This window comes from Pseudophryne corroboree, chromosome 5, assembly GCF_028390025.1.
Source record: "Pseudophryne corroboree isolate aPseCor3 chromosome 5, aPseCor3.hap2, whole genome shotgun sequence".
Taxonomy (NCBI): Eukaryota; Metazoa; Chordata; class Amphibia; order Anura; family Myobatrachidae; genus Pseudophryne; species Pseudophryne corroboree.
Window position 1 is genome coordinate 748,228,550 of NC_086448.1, and position 19,065 is coordinate 748,247,614.

Here is a 19,065-nt window from a genome sequence, read left to right on the forward strand (position 1 = left end):
TGGTGCCCCCCCTCTCTTTTTAACCCTTTGAGCCTGAAAACTACAGGGGAGAGCCTGGGGAGCTGTCTTCCAGCTGCACTGTGAAGAAAAAATGGCACCAGTGTGCTGAGGGAGATAGCCCCGCCCCTTTTTCGGCTGACTTTTCACCCGCTTTTTTCACGGATTCTGGCAGGGGTAATTTATCACATATATAGCCCTGGGACTATATTGTGATGATTTGCCAGCCAAGGTGTTTATATTGCCCTCAGGGCGCCCCCCCCCCCCCCAGCGCCCTGCACCCATCAGTGACCGGAGTGTGAGGTGTGCATGAGGAGCAATGGCGCACAGCTGCAGTGCTGTGCGCTACCTTGTTGAAGACAGAAGTCTTCTGCCGCCGATTTTCCGGAACACTTCTTGCTTCTGGCTCTGTAAGGGGGCCGGCGGCGCGGCTCCGGGAACGAACACCAAGGTCGGGTCCTGCGGTCGATCCCTCTGGAGCTAATGGTGTCCAGTAGCCTAAGAAGCCCAAACTACCACCAGTTAGGTAGGTTCGCTTCTTCTCAACTTAGTCCTTCGCTGCAGTGAGTCTGTTGCCAGCAGATCGCACTGTAAAATAAAAAACCTAAAATATACTTTCTTTCTAGGAGCTCAGGAGAGCCCCTAGTGTGCATCCAGCTCAGCCGGGCACAAGATTCTAACTGAGGTCTGGAGGAGGGTCATAGTGGGAGGAGCCAGTGCACACCAGGTAGTCCTAAAGCTTTCTTTAGTTGTGCCCAGTCTCCTGCGGAGCCGCTATTCCCCATGGTCCTTACGGAGTCCCAGCATCCACTTAGGACGTCAGAGAAATACATCAGAATATTGTGCTTTATGTGTAAGTTTAAATCTAGCAATTAGATGCAGCCAGGGCACAGATAGTAAGTCATTATTATCAATTTAAAAATAATTAGTGCTGTATCTAAACACTGAATTAATGTTTTTAGATTGGACACTAATAAAGCATGTTAAGAAGCATGTCCACTTTTCCAACGAAACGCCTTAGCAGATTGGGAGCATACCTGCAGTGTGCCAGAGATCCCCTGACTTCGTGATAATGCAATAGCAACACACTCATTTATACCGCTAAAAAACTGCTACAGCAGCATATAATTCTACGTCTGCAAGACGTCTTGCTTCATCTAGTTCGGATCTATAGTCACACTCACCGGCTTTCATCGCTTCACTGTGCCACTGTATCTGACCTTCCCCCGTCCGTACAGCTTGCACTAGGACTACAGACTGCGGTAATCACGCTACCATAATATTAATTATACTCTCATTAATAGGGGATATTTTTAATATATACATTTTTATTGGTATTAAACGTCTTGCCGTAGAGACAGATACTAGCCTGCGAGAAGCCGGAGGCGCAAGACTTTGTGCGAGAATGCCAGCATTTTTAAAGCAGCAATCACTTACAAGGCAAAACCAACCTGGATGTGAGGTCAATAAAGGGTGATCTGTAGGAGTTGTAACATAGACAGCAGACAACTGCATGGAAGTAGACAGTTGTGGTTCAGTCACTGTGTATTTGTGAGCAGGAACTACAGATGTGTTCTCTTACATCCTTTTCGCGGTCATGCTAAACGGCCCTTGACGTCGTGCCATGCCGTGGCGGGACTCGGTAACACAGAGTATTTTTTTGCATGTTTTTCCATGAAAATGTGTCTTAGACGCAAAGTAATGTAATCGGACGCACAAGCAGCTTCTGGTGATTAAAATTATATGCAGCATGCCTATATTCTGTGTGTAATTGCAGCTCTATCTGCAGCTGAAATGAAACGTTAGTGTTTTCCATGAAAACACTGAAACATAACGTTTTGTATGCAAATACAGTTGGAGCAAAGATGTAAGAGGACACACCTGTAGCAAGTCTCTTATCATTCCCACTTTTATGGGCAGACAGGATGACAAAGGATCAAGTAGCTGCTGGTGGCGCAAGATTAGGGGCACAGGGTTAAAATCTTTGAATCAAGGCTTGAGTAAGGGCTGGCAAATCTTTAAGCAAGGGGACAGTCTACTTCAAAGTAAGGGTTACCCAGTGCAGGGCATCACCTCTGAGATGTTTGACTATATGGGCAACAAATACATCTACAGATGAGGATGCATGGGGGTTACCATAACATTGCTGTGCTGGGGTCTCCTACAGAATAAAGAGGTACAGAATAAAGGAGTACAGGTACTCCTACAGAATAAAGAGTGCACCCGCTGTTCAGACTCTGTAGGAAGAATTGATACTGGTAAAATAAACAGGCTCTCTGGGGTTAAATCTATCACAAGGAGACTGTGTAAAGCAGGGCTGGCCAAACCAGTCCTCGAGATCTACCAACAGTTCACATTTTCCAGACCACCTAGCTGGTGCACAGGTGTAGTCATTACTAATTAAGATGTGCTGCATTCATTCCTAACCGACAATTCTACAGATCTCCAGGAGGCCTGGAAAACATGAACTGTTGGTAGATCTTGAGGACCGGTTTGGCCAGCCCTGGTGTAAAGGCTCCAGATCATGTAATAGAGGGCTGTTCTTCTCCATGAGGGGAGTTACCCACATTAAAGCATCACAAGAACATAACATAATCAAAATGATCAATGCGGATCTGATCATAAAGGAAATTTCTCTATCGTCCTAGTGGATGCTGGGGTTCCTGAAAGGACCATGGGGGATAGCGGCTCCGCAGGAGACAGGGCACAAAAAGTAAAGCTTTAGGATCAGGTGGTGTGCACTGGCTCCTCCCCCTATGACCCTCCTCCAAGCCAGTTAGATTTTTGTGCCCGGCCGAGAAGGGTGCAATCTAGGTGGCTCTCCTAAAGAGCTGCTTAGGAAAGTTTAGCTTAGGTTTTTTATTTTACAGTGAGTCCTGCTGGCAACAGGATCACTGCAACGAGGGACTTAGGGGAGAAGAAGTGAACTCACCTGCGTGCAAGATGGATTGGCTTCTTGGCTACTGGACATCAGCTCCAGAGGGACGATCACAGGTACAGCCTGGATGGTCACCGGAGCCTTGCCGCCGGCCCCCTTGCAGATGCTGAAGTAAGAAGAGGTCCAGAATCGGCGGCAGAAGACTCCTCAGTCTTCTAAAGGTAGCGCACAGCACTGCAGCTGTGCGCCATTTTCCTCTCAGCACACTTCACACGGCAGTCACTGAGGGTGCAGGGCGCTGGGAGGGGGGCGCCCTGGGAGGCAAATGAATACCTATTTTGGCTAAAAATACCTCACATATAGCCTCCGGAGGCTATATGGAGATATTTAACCCCTGCCAGAATCCGTTAAGAGCGGGAGACGAGGCCGCCGAAAAAGGGGCGGGGCCTATCTCCTCAGCACACAGCGCCATTTTCCCTCACAGAAAGGCTGGAGGGAAGGCTCCCAGGCTCTCCCCTGCACTGCACTACAGAAACAGGGTTAAAACAGAGAGGGGGGGCACTAATTTGGCGATATGCTTATATATATATATATTAAGATGCTATAAGGGAAAACACTTATATAAGGTTGTCCCTATATAATTATAGCGTTTTTGGTGTGTGCTGGCAAACTCTCCCTCTGTCTCTCCAAAGGGCTAGTGGGTCCTGTCCTCTATCAGAGCATTCCCTGTGTGTGTGCTGTGTGTCGGTACGTGTGTGTCGACAGGTAGGAGGACGATGTTGGTGAGGAGGCGGAGCAATTGCCTGTAATGGTGATGTCACTCTCTAGGGGAGTCGACACCGGAATGGATGGCTTATTTAGGAAATTACGTGATAATGTCAACACGCTGCAAGGTCGGTTGACGACATGAGACGGCCGACAAACAATTAGTACGGTCCAGACGTCTCAAAAACACCGTCAAGGGTTTTAAAACGCCCGTTTACTTTAGTCGGTCGACACAGACACAGACAGGGACACTGAATCCAGTGTCGACGGTGAATAAACAAACGTATTCCTTATTAGGGCCACACGTTAAAGGCAATGAAGGAGGTGTTACGTATTTCTGATACTACAAGTACCACAAAAGAGGGTATTATGTGGGATGTGAAAAAACTACCATAGTTTTTCCTGAATCAGATAAATTAAATAAAGTGTGTGATGATGCGTGGGTTCCCCCCGATAGAAAATTATGGGCGGTATACCCTTTCCCGCCAGAAGTTAGGGCGCGTTGGGAAACACCCTTTAAGGTGGATAAGGCGCTCACACGCTTATCAAAACAAGTGGCGGTACCGTCTATAGATAGGGCCGTCCTCAAGGACCAGCTGACAAGGCTGGAAAATATAATAAAAAGTATATACACACATACTGGTGTTATACTGCGGCCAGCGATCGCCTCAGCCTGGATGTGCAGAGCTAGGGTGGCTTGGTCGGATTCCCTGACTAAAAATATTGATACCCTTGACAGGGACAGTATTTTATTGACTATAGAGCATTTCTATATATGCGAGATGCACAGAGGGATATTTGCACTCTGGCATCATGAATAAACGCGATGTCCATAACTGCCAGAAGATGTTATGGACACGACAGTGGTCAGGTGATGCAGATTCCAAACGGCACAGTATGGCCGTATACAGGAAGAGGACTTGTTTGGGGTCGGTCCATCGGACCTGGTGGTCACGGCAACTGCTGGAAAATCCACCGTTTTTTACCCTAAGTCACATCTCTGCAGAAAAAGACACCGTCTTTTCAGCCTCAGTCCTCTCGTCCCTATAAGAACATATCTGCCCAGGGATAGAGGAAAGGGAAGAAGACTGCAGCAGGCAGCCCATTCCCAGGAACAGAAGCGTTCCACCGCGTCTGACAAGTTCTCAGCATGGCGCTGAGACCGTACAGGACCCCTGGATCCTACAAGTAGTATCCCGGGGGTACAGATGGGAATGTCGAGACGTTTCCCCTTCGCAGGCTCCTGAAGTCTGCTTTACCAAGTCTCCCTCCGACAAGGAGGTAGTATGGGAAAAAATTCACAAGCTGTATTCCCAGCAGGTGATAATTAAATTACCCCTCCTACTACAGAAAAGGGGTATTATTCCACACTATATTGTGGTACTGAAGCCAGAAGGCTAGGTGAGACTTATTCTAAAAATTTTTTTTTGAACACTTACAAAGGTTCAAATTAAGATGAAGTCACTCAGAGCAGTGATAACGAACCAGGAATAAGGGGACTATATAGTGTCCCGGGACATCAGGGATGCTTACCTCTATGTCCCAAATTTGCCCTTCTCACTAAGGGTACCTCAGGTTCGTGGTGCAGAACTGTCACTATCAGTTTCAGACGCTGCCGTTTGGATTGTCCACGGCACCCTGGGGTCTTTACCAAGGTAATGGCCGAATTGATGATTCTTCTTCGAAGAAAAGGCGTCTTAATTATCCCTTACTTGGACGATCTCCTGATAGGGGCATAGTCCAGGGAACAGTTGGAGGTCGGAGTAGCACTATCTCGGATACTGCTACAATCAGCACGGGTGGATTCTAAATATTCCAAAATCGCAGCTGATCCCGACGACACGTCTGCTGTGCCTAGGGATGATTCTGGACACAGTCCAGAAAAAGGTGTTTCTCCCGGAAGAGAAAGCCAGGGAGTTATCCGAGCAAGTCAGGAACCTCCTAAAAACAGTGCATCATTGCACAAGGGTCCTGGTAAAAATGGTGGCTTCCTACGAAGCAATTCCATTCGGCAGATTTCACGTAAGAACTTTTCAGTGGGATCTGCTGGACAAATGGTCCGGATCGCATCTTCAGATGCATCAGCGGATAACCCAATATCCATGGACAAGGGTGTCTCTCCTGTGGTGGTTATAGAGTGCTCATCTTCTAGAGGGCAGCAGATTCGGCATTCAGGATTGGATGCTGGTAACCACGGAGCCCAGCCTGAGAGGCTGGGGAGCAGTCACACAAGGAAAAAATTTCCAGGGAGTGTGATCAAGTATGGAGACTTTTCTCCACATAAATATACTGGAGCTAAGGGTAAATTTATAATGCTCTAAGCTTAGCAAGACCTCTGCTTCAAGGTCAGCCGGTATTGATCCAGTGGGAAAAACATCACGGCAGTCGCCCACGTAAACAGACAGGGCGACACAAGAAGCAGGAGGGCAATGGCAGAAACTGCAAGGACTTTTCGCTGGGCGGAAAATCATGTGATAACACTGTCAGCAGTTTTTCATCCCGGGAATGGAAACTGGGAAGCAGACTTCCTCAGCACGACCTCCACCCGGGAGAGTGGAAACTTCATTGAGAAGTTTTTTCCACATGATTGTAAACCGTTGGGAAATACCAAAGGTGGACATGATGGCGTCCCGTCTGAACAAAAAACGGGACAGGTATTGCGCCAGGTCAAGAGACCCTCAGGCAATAGATGTGGACGTTCTGGTAACACCGTGGGTGTACCAGTCGGTGTATGTGTTCCCTCCTCTGCTTCTCATACCTAAGGTGCTGAGAATTATAAGACGTAGAGGAGTAAGAACTATACTCATGGCTCCGGATTGGCCAAGAAAGACTTGGTACCCGGAACTTCAAGAGATGCTTACAGAGGTCTTATGGCCTCTGCCGCTAAGAAGGGACTTGCTTCAGCAAGTACCATGTCTGTTCCAAGACTTACCGCAGCTGCGTTTGTCGGCATGGCGATGGAAAGCCGGATCCTAAGGGAAAAAAAGGCATTCCGGAAGAGGTCATTCCTACCCTGGTCAAAGCCAGAAAGGAGGTGACCGCACAACATTATCACCACGTGTGGCGAAAATATGTTGCGTGGTGTGAGGCCAGGAAGGCCCCACAAAGAAATTTCAACTCGGTCGTTTCCTGCATTTCCTGCAAACAGGAGTGTCTATGGGCCTCAAATTGGGGTCCATTAAGGTTCAAATTCGGCCCTGTAAATTTTCTTCCAGAAAGAATTGGTTTCAGTTCCTGAAGTCCAGAAGTTTGTCAAGGGAGTATTGCATATACAAACCCCTTTTTTGTGCCTCCAGTGGCACTGTGGGATCTCAACGTAGTTCTGGGATTCCTCAAATCACATTGGTTTAAAACCAGTCAAATATGTGGATTTGAAGCATCTCACATAAAAAGTGACCATGCTCTTGGCTCTGGCCTGGACCAGGCGAGTGTCAAATTGGTGGTTTTTTCTCAAAAAAGCCCATATCTGTTTGTCCATTCGGACAGGGCAGAGCTGCGGACTCGTCCCCAGTTCTCTCCCTAAGGTGGTGTCAGTGTTTCACCTGAACCAGCTTATTGTGGTGCCTTGCACCTACTAGGGACTTGGAGGACTCCAAGTTGCTAGGAGTTGTCAGGGCCCTGAAAATATGTTCCAGGACAGCTGGAGTCAGAAAATCTGACTCGCTGTTTATACTGTATGCACCCGACAAGTTGGGTGCGCCTGCTTCTAAGCAGGCGATTGCTCGTTGGATTTGTAACACAATTCAACTTGCACATTCTGAGGCAGGCCTGCCACAGTCTAAATCGGTTAAGGCCCATTCCACAAGGAAGGTGGGCTCATCTTGGGCGGCTGCCCGAGAGGTCTCGGCATTACAACTCTGCCGAGCAGCTACGTGGTCAGGGGAGAACACGTTTGTAAAATTCTACAAATTTGATATCCTGGCAAAAGAGGACCTGGAGTTCTCTCATTCGGTGCTGCAGAGTCATCCGCACTCTCCCGCCCGTTTGGGAGCTTTGGTATAATCCCCATGGTCCTTTCAGGAACCCCAGCATCCACTAGGACGATAGAGAAAATAAGAATTTACTTACCGATAATTCTATTTCTCGGAGTCCGTAGTGGATGCTGGGCGCCCATCCCAAGTGCGGATTATCTGCAATACTTGTACATAGTTACAAAAATCGGGTTATTATTGTTGTGAGCCATCTTTTTAGAGGCTCCGCTGTTATCATACTGTTAACTGGGTTTAGATCACAAGTTGTACGGTGTGATTGGTGTGGCTGGTATGAGTCTTACCCGGGATTCAAAATTCCTCCCTTATTGTGTACGCTCGTCCGGGCACAGTACCTAACTGGCTTGGAGGAGGGTCATAGGGGGAGGAGCCAGTGCACACCACCTGATCCTAAAGCTTTACTTTTTGTGCCCTGTCTCCTGCGGAGCCGCTATCCCCCATGGTCCTTTCAGGAACCCCAGCATCCACTACGGACTCCGAGAAATAGAATTATCGGTAAGTAAATTCTTATTAATTATGCTATTCATCAAACAATTATTGCACTGCTGCAAAACTTACCTTGTGCCATTTACATGTGCACCACCTTACTGATCCTTTATATTGCCAGATCATTGTGTAATGCTGACAACAGGATACAAGGAAAAAGGGTTAATGTATCAGAGACTAAAAGCAAGTAGTATGAGTGCATGCATCCCAGGGAGGGAGCATGGAGCAGATGTACAGAATGCTAAGAGAACATGCACAACATAAATAAGAAAAGAGAACGCTGCTAAAAAGATGCTAGAGTAACCAAATCTCAAGAGAAAGTCCAAGCAATAATAATGTTATAATGCTGGAGTAACGCACTTACATGATGCAATAATAATGTAATAATGCTGGAGTAACGCACTTACAAGATGCAGTAATAATGTTATAATGCTGGAGTAACGCACGTACATGATGCAGTAATAACGTTATAATGCTGGAGTAACGAACTTACAAGATGCAATAATAACGTTATAATGCTAGAGTAATAACGCACTTACAAGATGCAGTAATAATGTTATAATGCTGGAGTAACGCACTTACATGATGCAATAATAATGTAATAATGCTGGAGTAACGCACTTACAAGATGCAGTAATAATGTTATAATGCTGGAGTAACGCACGTACATGATGCAGTAATAACGTTATAATGCTGGAGTAACGAACTTACAAGATGCAATAATAACGTTATAAAGCTAGAGTAATAACGCACTTACAAGATGCAGTAATAATGTTATAATGCTGGAGTAACGCACTTACATGATGCAATAATAATGTAATAATGCTGGAGTAACGCACTTACAAGATGCAATAATAACGTTATAATGCTAGAGTAACGCACTTACAAGATGCAATAATAATGTTATAATGCTGGAGTAACGCACTTACAAGATGCAGTAATAATGTTATAATGCTGGAGTAACGCACTTACATGATGCAATAATAATGTAATAATGCTGGAGTAACGCACTTACAAGATGCAATAATAATGTTATAATGCTGGAGTAACGCACGTACATGATGCAATAATAATGTAATAATGCTGGAGTAACGCACTTACATGATGCAATAATAATGTAATAATGCTGGAGTAACGCACTTACAAGATGCTATAATAATGTTATAATGCTGGAGTAACGCACTTACAAGATGCAGTAATAATGTTATAATGCTGGAGTAACGCACGTACAAGATGCAGTAATAACGTTATAATTCTGGAGTAACGCACTTACAAGATGCAATAATAATGTTATAATGCTGGAGTAACGCACGTACATGATGCAGTAATAACGTTATAATGCTGGAGTAACGAATTTACAAGATGCAATAATAACGTTATAATGCTGGAGTAACGCACTTACAAGATGCAGTAATAATGTTATAATTCTGGAGTAACGCACTTACAAGATGCAATAATAACGTTATAATACTGGAGTAACGCACTTACAAGATGCAATAATAATGTTATAATACTGGAGTAACACACTTACAAGATGCAATAATAATGTTATAATGCTGGAGTAACGCACGTACAAGATGCAGTAATAACGTTATAATTCTGGAGTAACACACTTACAAGATGCAATAATAATGTTATAATGCTGGAGTAACGCACTTACAAGATGCAGTAATAATGTTATAATGCTGGAGTAACGCACTTACAAGATGCAGTAATAATGTTATAATGCTGGAGTAATGCACTTACAAGATGCAATAATAACGTTATAATACTGGAGTAACGCACTTACAAGATGCAATGAAAATGTTATAATGCTGGAGTAACACACTTACAATATGCAATAATAATGTTATAATGCTAGAGTAACGCACTTACAAGATGCAGTAATAATGTTATAATACTGGAGTAACACACGTACATGATGCAATAATAATGTTATAATGCTAGAGTAACGCACTTACAAGATGCCGTAATAATGTTATAATACTGGAGTAACACACGTACAAGATGCAGTAATAATGTTATAATACTGGAGTATCACGCGTACAAGATGCAGTAATAATGTTATAATACTGGAGTAACACAGGTACATGATGCAATAATAATGTTATAATGCTAGAGTAACGCACTTACGAGATGCAATGAAAATGTTATAATGCTGGAGTAATGCACTTACAAGATGCAATAATAATGTTATAATGCTAGAGTAACGCACTTACATGATGCAATAAATAAGAATTTACTCACCAGTAATTCTATTTCTCGTAGTCCGTAGTGGATGCTGGGAACTCCGTAAGGACCATGGGGAATAGACGGGCTCCGCAGGAGACTGGGCACTCTAAAGAAAAGATTAGGTACTATCTGGTGTGCACTGGCTCCTCCCTCTATGCCCCTCCTCCAGACCTCAGTTAGGGAAACTGTGCCCGGAAGAGCTGACATTACAAGGAAAGGAAATTTGAATCCAGGGTAAGACTCATACCAGCCACACCAATCACACCGTACAACTTGTGATAACCTTACCCAGTTAACAGTATGAACAACAACTGAGCCTCACTCAACGGATGGCTCATAACAATAACCCTTAGTTAAGCAATAACTATATACACGTACTGCAGAAAGTCCGCACTTGGGACGGGCGCCCAGCATCCACTACGGACTACGAGAAATAGAATTACCGGTGAGTAAATTCTTATTTTCTCTGACGTCTTAGTGGATGCTGGGAACTCCGTAAGGACCATGGGGATTATACCAAAGCTCCCAAACGGGCGGGAGAGTGCGGATGACTCTGCAGCACCGAATGAGCAAACACAAGGTCCTCCTCAGCCAGGGTATCAAACTTGTAGAACTTTGCAAATGTGTTTGAACCCGACCAAGTAGCTGCTCGGCAAAGCTGTAAAGCCGAGACCCCTCGGGCAGCCGCCCAAGAAGAGCCCACCTTCCTTGTGGAATGAGCCTTCACCGATTTTGGATGCGGCAATCCAGCCGCAGAATGAGCCTGCTGAATCGTGCTACAGATCCAGCGAGCAATAGTTTGCTTTGAAGCAGGAGCACCCAGCTTGTTGGGTGCATGCAAGATAAACAGCGAGTCAGTCTTCCTGACTCCAGCCGTTCTGGAAACATATATTTTCAAAGCCCTGACTACGTCCAGCAACTTGGAGACCTCCAAGTCCCGAGTAGCCGCAGGCACCACAATAGGTTGGTTCAAATGAAACGATGACACCACCTTTGGGAGAAATTGGGGACGAGTCCTCAATTCTGCCCTGTCCATATGGAAGATCAGATATGGGCTTTTACATGACAAAGCCGCCAATTCCGACACACGCCTAGCCGATGCTAAGGCCAACAGCATGACCACTTTCCACGTGAGATACTTTAGTTCCACGGTCTTAAGTGGCTCAAACCAGTGGGATTTCAGGAAATCCAACACAACGTTAAGATCCCAGGGTGCCACTGGTGGCACAAAAGGGGGCTGAATGTGCAGCACTCCCTTAACAAACGTCTGAACCTCAGGCAGTGAAGCCAGTTCTTTTTGAAAGAAAATGGATAGGGACGAAATCTGGACCTTTATGGACCCCAATTTTAGGCCCATAGTCACCCCTGACTGTAGAAAGTGCAGGAAACGACCCAGGTGGAATTCCTCTGTAGGGGCCTTCCGGGCCTCACACCAAGCAACATACTTCCGCCATATACGGTGATAATGTTTTGCTGTCACGTCTTTCCTAGCCTTTATCAGCGTAGGAATAACTTCATCCGGAATGCCTTTTTCCGCTAGGATCCGGCGTTCAACCGCCATGCCGTCAAACGCAGCCGCGGTAAGTCTTGGAACAGACAGGGCCCTTGTTGCAGCAGGTCCTGTCTGAGAGGCAGAGGCCATGGGTCCTCTGTGCGCATTTCTTGCAGTTCCGGGTACCAAGTCCTTCTTGGCCAGTCCGGAACAATGAGTATTGTTCTTATTCCTCTCTTTCTTACTATTCTCAGTACTTTTGGTATGAGAGGAAGAGGAGGAAACACATATACCGACTGGTACACCCACGGTGTCACTAGGGCGTCCACAGCTATCACCTGAGGGTCCCTTGACCTGGCGCAATATCTTTTTAGCTTTTTGTTGAGGCGGGATGCCATCATGTCTACCTGTGGCAGTTCCCATCGGTTTGCAATCAGTTGGAAGACTTCTTGATGAAGTCCCCACTCTCCCAGGTGGAGGTCGTGTCTGCTGAGGAAGTCTGCTTCCCAGTTGTCCACTCCCGGAATGAACACTGCTGACAGTGCTTGCACGTGATTCTCCGCCCATTGAAGAATCTTTGTGGCTTCCGCCATTGCCATCCTGCTTCTTGTGCCACCCTGGCAGTTTACATGGGCGACCGCCGTGATGTTGTCTGACTGAATCAGCACTGGCCGGTTTCGAAGCAGGGGCTCTGCCTGACTCAGGGCGTTGTAAATGGCCCTTAGGTCCAGTATATTTATGTGTAGAGAAGTCTCCAGACTTGACCACAGCCCTTGGAAGTTTCTTCCCTGAGTGACTGCCCCCCACCCTCGGAGGCTTGCATCCGTGGTCACCAGGACCCAGTCCTGTATGCCGAACCTGCGGCCCTCGAGAAGGTGAGAACTCTGCAGCCACCACAGAAGAGACACCCTGGCCCTTGGAGACAGGGTGATCAGACGATGCATCTGAAGATGCGATCCGGACCACTTGTCCAACAGATCCCACTGAAAGATCCTTGCATGGAACCTGCCGAAGGGAATGGCTTCGTATGAAGCCACCATCTTTCCCAGGACTCGCGTGCAGTGATGCACCGATACCTGTTTTGGTTTCAGGAGGTCCCTGACCAGAGATGCTAATTCCTGGGCCTTCTCCACCGGGAGAAACACCTTCTTCTGTTCTGTGTCCAGAATCATGCCCAGGAAAAGCAGACGCGTCGTAGGAATCAGCTGCTACTTTGGAACATTCAGAATCCAGCCGTGCTGTAGTAACACTTCCTGAGAGAGTGTTACGCTGATCAACAACTGCTCCCTGGACCTCGGCTTTATGAGGAGATCGTCCAAGTACGGGATAATTATAACTCCCTTCTGCCGAAGGAGTATCATCATTTCGGCCATTACCTTGGTAAATATTCTCGGTGCCGTGGACAGGCCAAACGGCAACGTCTGGAATTGGTAATGACAGTCCTGTACCACAAATCTGAGGTACTCCTGGTGAGGTGGGTAAATGGGGACATGCAAGTAAGCATCTTTGATGTCCAGCGACACCATAAAATCCCCCTCTTCCAGGCTTGCAATAACCGCTCTGAGCGATTCCATTTTGAACTTGAATTTCTTTATATAAGTGTTCAAGGACTTTAAATTCAGAATGGGTCTCACCGAACCGTCCGGTTTCGGTACCACAAACATTGTGGAATAGTAACCCCTTCCCTGTTGAAGGAGGGGGACCCTGACAATCACTTGCTGGAGGTACAGCTTGTGAATTGCCGCCAGCACTACCTCCCTTTCCATGGGGGAAGCTGGCAAGGCACGAGGTCCGACAGACCGTCCCCAAACAATTCCTCACCCTTATAAGGCAAAACCTCCATGTGTTTTTTAGAATCAGCATCTCCTGTCCATTGCCGAGTCCATAAGACCCTCCTGGCAGAAATGGACATAGCATTAATTCTAGAGCCCAGCAGGCAAATGTCCCTCTGAGCATCTCGCATATATAAGACGTCTTTGATATGGCCCAGGGTTAGCAAAACAGTATCTCTGTCGAGGGAATCTATGTCGTCTAACAGAGTATCTGTCCACGCTGCTACAGCACTACACATCCAGGCTGAAGCAATAGCAGGTCTCAGTAGAGTACCAGAGTGTGTATACACTGACTTCAGGATAGCTTCCTGCTTTCTATCCGCAGGCTCCTTTAGGGCGGCCGTATCCTGAGACGGCAGGGCCACCTTTTTAGATAAGCGTGTCAGCGCCTTGTCCACCCTAGGGGATGTTTCCCAACGTAACCTGTCCGTTGGCGGGAAAGGGTACGCCATCAGTAACCTCTTAGAAATCACTAATTTCTTATCAGGGGAACTCCACGCTTCTTCACACAATTCATTTAATTCATCAGATGGGGGAAAAGTCACTGGCTGCTTTTTCTCCCCAAACATATAAACCCTCTTGGTATTAACCGGGTTACTCTCAGAAATGTGTAATACATCTTTCATTGCAATAATCATGTATCGGATGGCCTTGGTCATTTTAGACTGTAAATGTGCCTCATCATCGTCGACACTGGAGTCGGACTCCGTGTCGGCATCTATGTCAACCATCTGAGATAGAGGGGGCGTTTTTGAGCCCCTGACGGCTTCTGAGTCGCCTGGGCAGGCGCGGGCCTGAGACCCCGGCTGTCCCAAGGCTGCAGCGTCATCAAACCTTTTATGTAAGGAGTTTACATTGTCATTTAAGACCTTCCACATATCCATCCAATCAGGTGTCGGCCCCGACGGGAGCGATACCACACTTATCTGCCCTTGCTCCGCCTCCACGTAACCTTCCTCATCAAACATGTCGACAAAGCCGTACCGACACACCGCACACACACAGGGAATGCTCAGACTGAGGACAGGACCCCACAAAGTCCTTTGGGGAGACAGAGAGAGTATGCCAGCACACACCACAGAGCTATATAACACAGGGATTTTCACTGCTAATAAGTGATTTACCCAATAGCTGCTTTTTTTGTATTGTTTTTGCGCCTAAATTTATGTGCCCCCCCCTCTCTTTTTAACCCGTCTTGTACCTGGATACTGCAGGGGAGAGCCTGGGGAGCTGCTTCCAGCGGAGCTGTGAAGGGACAATGGCGCTGGTGTGCTGAGGAAGAAGGCCCCGCCCCCTCAGTGGCGGGCTTCTGTCCCGCTTTTCATGTAAAAAAAATGGCGGGGGTTTTTACATATATACAGTGCTAGACTGTATATATGTATGTTTTATGCCAAAGTTACTTCAATTGCAGCCCAGGGCGCCCCCCCTTTCCCCAGCGCCCTGCACCCTACAGTGACCGGAGTGTGTAAGTGTGCTGGGAGCAATGGCGCACAGCTGCGGTGCTGTGCGCTACCTTAATGAAGACAGGAGTCTTCAGCCGCCGATTTCATCTCTTCAAGCTTCTGTTCTTCTGGCTCTGCAAGGGGGACGGCGGCGCGGCTCCGGGAACGGGCGATCGAGGACAGGTGCCTGTGTTCGAACCCTCTGGAGCTAATGGTGTCCAGTAGCCTAAGAAGCACAAACTAGCTGCAAGCAGGTAGGTTTGCTTCTCTCCCCTCAGTCCCACGTAGCAGTGAGTCTGTTGCCAGCAGAAGCTCACTGAAAATAAAAAACCTAATAAATACTTTCTTTACTAGTAAGCTCAGGAGAGCCCACTAGGAGCACCCAGCTCTGGCCGGGCACAGATTCTAACTGAGGTCTGAAGGAGGGGCATAGAGGGAGGAGCCAGTGCACACCAGATAGTACCTAATCTTTTCTTTAGAGTGCCCAGTCTCCTGCGGAGCCCGTCTATTCCCCATGGTCCTTACGGAGTTCCCAGCATCCACTAGGACGTCAGAGAAATAATGTTATAATTCTGGAGTAACGCACTTACAAGATGCAATAATAATGTTATAATGCTAGAGTAACGCACTTACAAGATGCAGTAATAATGTTATAATGCTGGAGTAACACACTTACAAGATGCAATAATAACGTTATAATGCTGGAGTAACGCACTTACAAGATGCAATGAAAATTTTATAATGCTGGAGATACGCACTTACAAGATGCAATAATAATGTTATAATTCTGGATTAACGCACTTACAAGATGCAATAATAACGTTATAATGCTAGAGTAACGCACTTACAAGATGCAATAATAACGTTATAATACTGGAGTAACGCACTTACAAGATGCAATAATAGTGTTATAATACTGGAGTAACGTACTTACAAGATGCAATAATAATGTTATAATGCTGGAGTAACGCACTTACAAGATGCAATAATAACGTTATAATGCTTGAGTAACGCACTTACAAGATGCAATAATAACTTTATAATGCTGGAGTAACGCACCCACAAGATGCAATAATAATGGCCCTCATTCCGAGTTGTTCGCTCGTTGCCGAGTTTCGCTATATTGCGATTAGTCGCTTACTGCGCATGCGCAAGGTTCGCAGAGCGCATGCGCTTAGTTATTTTACACAAAAGTTAGGTATTTTACTCATGGCATAACGAGGATTTTTCATCGTTCTGGTGATCGGAGTGTGATTGACAGGAAGTGGGTGTTTCTGGGCGGAAACTGGCCGTTTTATGGGTGTGTGCGGAAAAACGCTACCGTTTCTGGGAAAAACGCGGGAGTGGCTGGAGAAATGGGGGAGTGTCTGGGCGAACGCTGGGTGTGTTTGTGACGTCAAACCAGGAACGAAACTGACTGAACTGATCGCAGTGGCAGAGTAAGTCTCGAGCTACTCAGAATCTGCAAAGAAATTTCTATTCGCAATTATGTGAATCTTTCGTTCGCAATTCTGCAAAGCTAAGATTCACTCCCAGTAGGCGGCGGCTTAGCGTGTGCAATGCTGCTAAAAGCAGCTAGCGAGCGAACAACTCGGAATGAGGGCCAATGTTAGAATGCTGGAGTAATGCAGTTACAAGATGCAATAATAATGTTATAATACTGGAGTAACGCACTTACATGATGCAATAATAATGTTATAATGCTGGAGTAACGCACTTACAAGATGCAATAAATAGGATTTTAATTACCTACCGGTAAATCCTTTTCTCTTAGTCTGTAGAAGATGCTGGGGTCCACATTAGTACCATGGGGTATAGACGGGTCCACTAAGAGCCATAGGTACTTTAAGAGTTTAATAGTGTGGGCTGGCTCCTCGCTCTATGCCCCTCCTACCAGAACCAGTCTAGAAACTGCCTGAGGAGACGGACATACTTTGAGAGAAGGAAATACAGATAGTGGTGAGATTCACACCAGCTCACACATAACAAGGTAAACCAGGCTAACCAGCCTTAACAACCTCAGCAACAGCTGAATAACAGTACTTAACCAAGTAACAACACTACTAAACCAAATAACAAGGCAGTACCGAATCAGGTAACAACTGCAGGAAAACGAAGCGCTGGGCGGGCGCACAGCATCCTCTACAGACTACGAGAAAAGGATTTACCGGTAGGTAATTAAAATCCAATTTTCTCTTATGTCCTGGAGGATGCTGGGGACCACATTAGTACCATGGGAATGTACCAAAGCTCCCAGTACAGGAGGGAGAGCGCAGAGGCTCCTGCAGAACTGACTGACCAAACTTTAGGTCCTCAGAGGCCAAAGTATCGAACTTGTAGAACTTAGCAAACGGGTTCGACCCCGACTAAGTAGCCGCTCGGCAAAGCTGTAAAGCCGAGACACCCCGGGCAGCCGCCCAGGAAGAACCCACCTTACGAATAGAGTGGGCCTTAACAGATTTCGGACACGGCAAGCCTGCCATAGAATAAGCATGCTGGATAGTGAACCTGATCCAGCGAGAAATCGTCTGCTTAGCAGCAGGACACCCGATCTAATTGGGATCATATAGTACAAACAGAGAGTCCGACCTTCTGTGATGTGAAGTCCTCTTCACATAAATCCTCAAAGCCCTCACAACATCCAAGGACTTTGATGTAATTGTGGAGTCAGTAGCCACTGGCGCCACAATAGGTTGGTTGATATGAAAAGCAGACACAACCTTTGGAAGAAACTGCTGACGCGTCTGGAGCTCAGCTCTATCTTCATGGAAAATCAAGTAGGTGCTCTTGCAGGACAATGCCCCCCAATTCAGACACACGCCTAGCAGAAGCTAATGCCAACAATGTGACCTCCTTTCAAGTGAGAAACTTGACCTCAACCTCCTATAAAGGCTCGAACCAATCTGATTGCAGGAACTGCAACACCACGTTAAGATCCCAAGGTGCCGTAGGAGTGACAAAGGGAGGCTGGATGTGCAGCACCCCTTTCAAGAAAGTGTGAACCTCAGGGAGGGAAGCAAACTGTTTCTGGAAGAAAATGGACAAGGCCGAAATCTGGACTTTTATGGAGCCCAAACGTAGGCCCACATCCACACCTGCTTGCAGGAAGAGGAGAAACCACCCTAGTTGAAACTCCACTGTAGGAAACTTCTTGAATTCACACCAAAGACACATAGTTTTTCCAAATCCTTTCCTAGCCTGGATCAGGGTAGGAATAACCTTTTTCGGAATGCCTTTCCGAGCTAAGATCTGGCGTTCAACCTCCATGCCTTCAAACGTAGCCGTGGTAAGTCTTGATAAGCGAACGGCCCCTGCTGCAAAAGGTCCTCTTGAAGAGGAAGAGGCTTCGGATCTTCCAGCAGTAACTCCAGAAGATCCGCGTACCAAGCCCTTCTTGGCCAGTCCGGAGCAATGAGGATCGCCTGAACTCTTGTTCTTTTGATTATTTTGAGAATCCTTGGAATGAGTGGAAGTGGAGGGAGCACATATAGTGACTTGAACACCCACGGAGTTACCAGGGCATCCACCGCCACTGCCTGTGGGTCCCTTGACCTGGAACAATACCTTTGAAGCTTCTTGTTGAGACGTGAGGCCGTCATGTCTATTTGAGGCACGCCCCAAAGACTTGTCACCTCTGGGTGGAGGCCCAACTCTCCCGGATGGAGATCGTGTCTGCTGAGGAAGTCTGCTTCCCAGTTGTCCACTCCCAGAATGAAGATCGCTGACAGCGCCACCGCGTGTTTTTCCGCCCAGAGGATGATTCTTGTTACCTCTGACATTGCAGCTCTGCTCTTCATTCCGCCTTGTCGGTTTATGTAGGCCACTGTTGTTACATTGTCCGACTGAACTTGAATGGCCCGATCTTTTAGAAGATGTGCCGCCTGTAGAAGACTATTGTACACGGCTCTTAGTTCCAGAATGTTTATCGGAAGGATTGGATTCCAGACTTGAC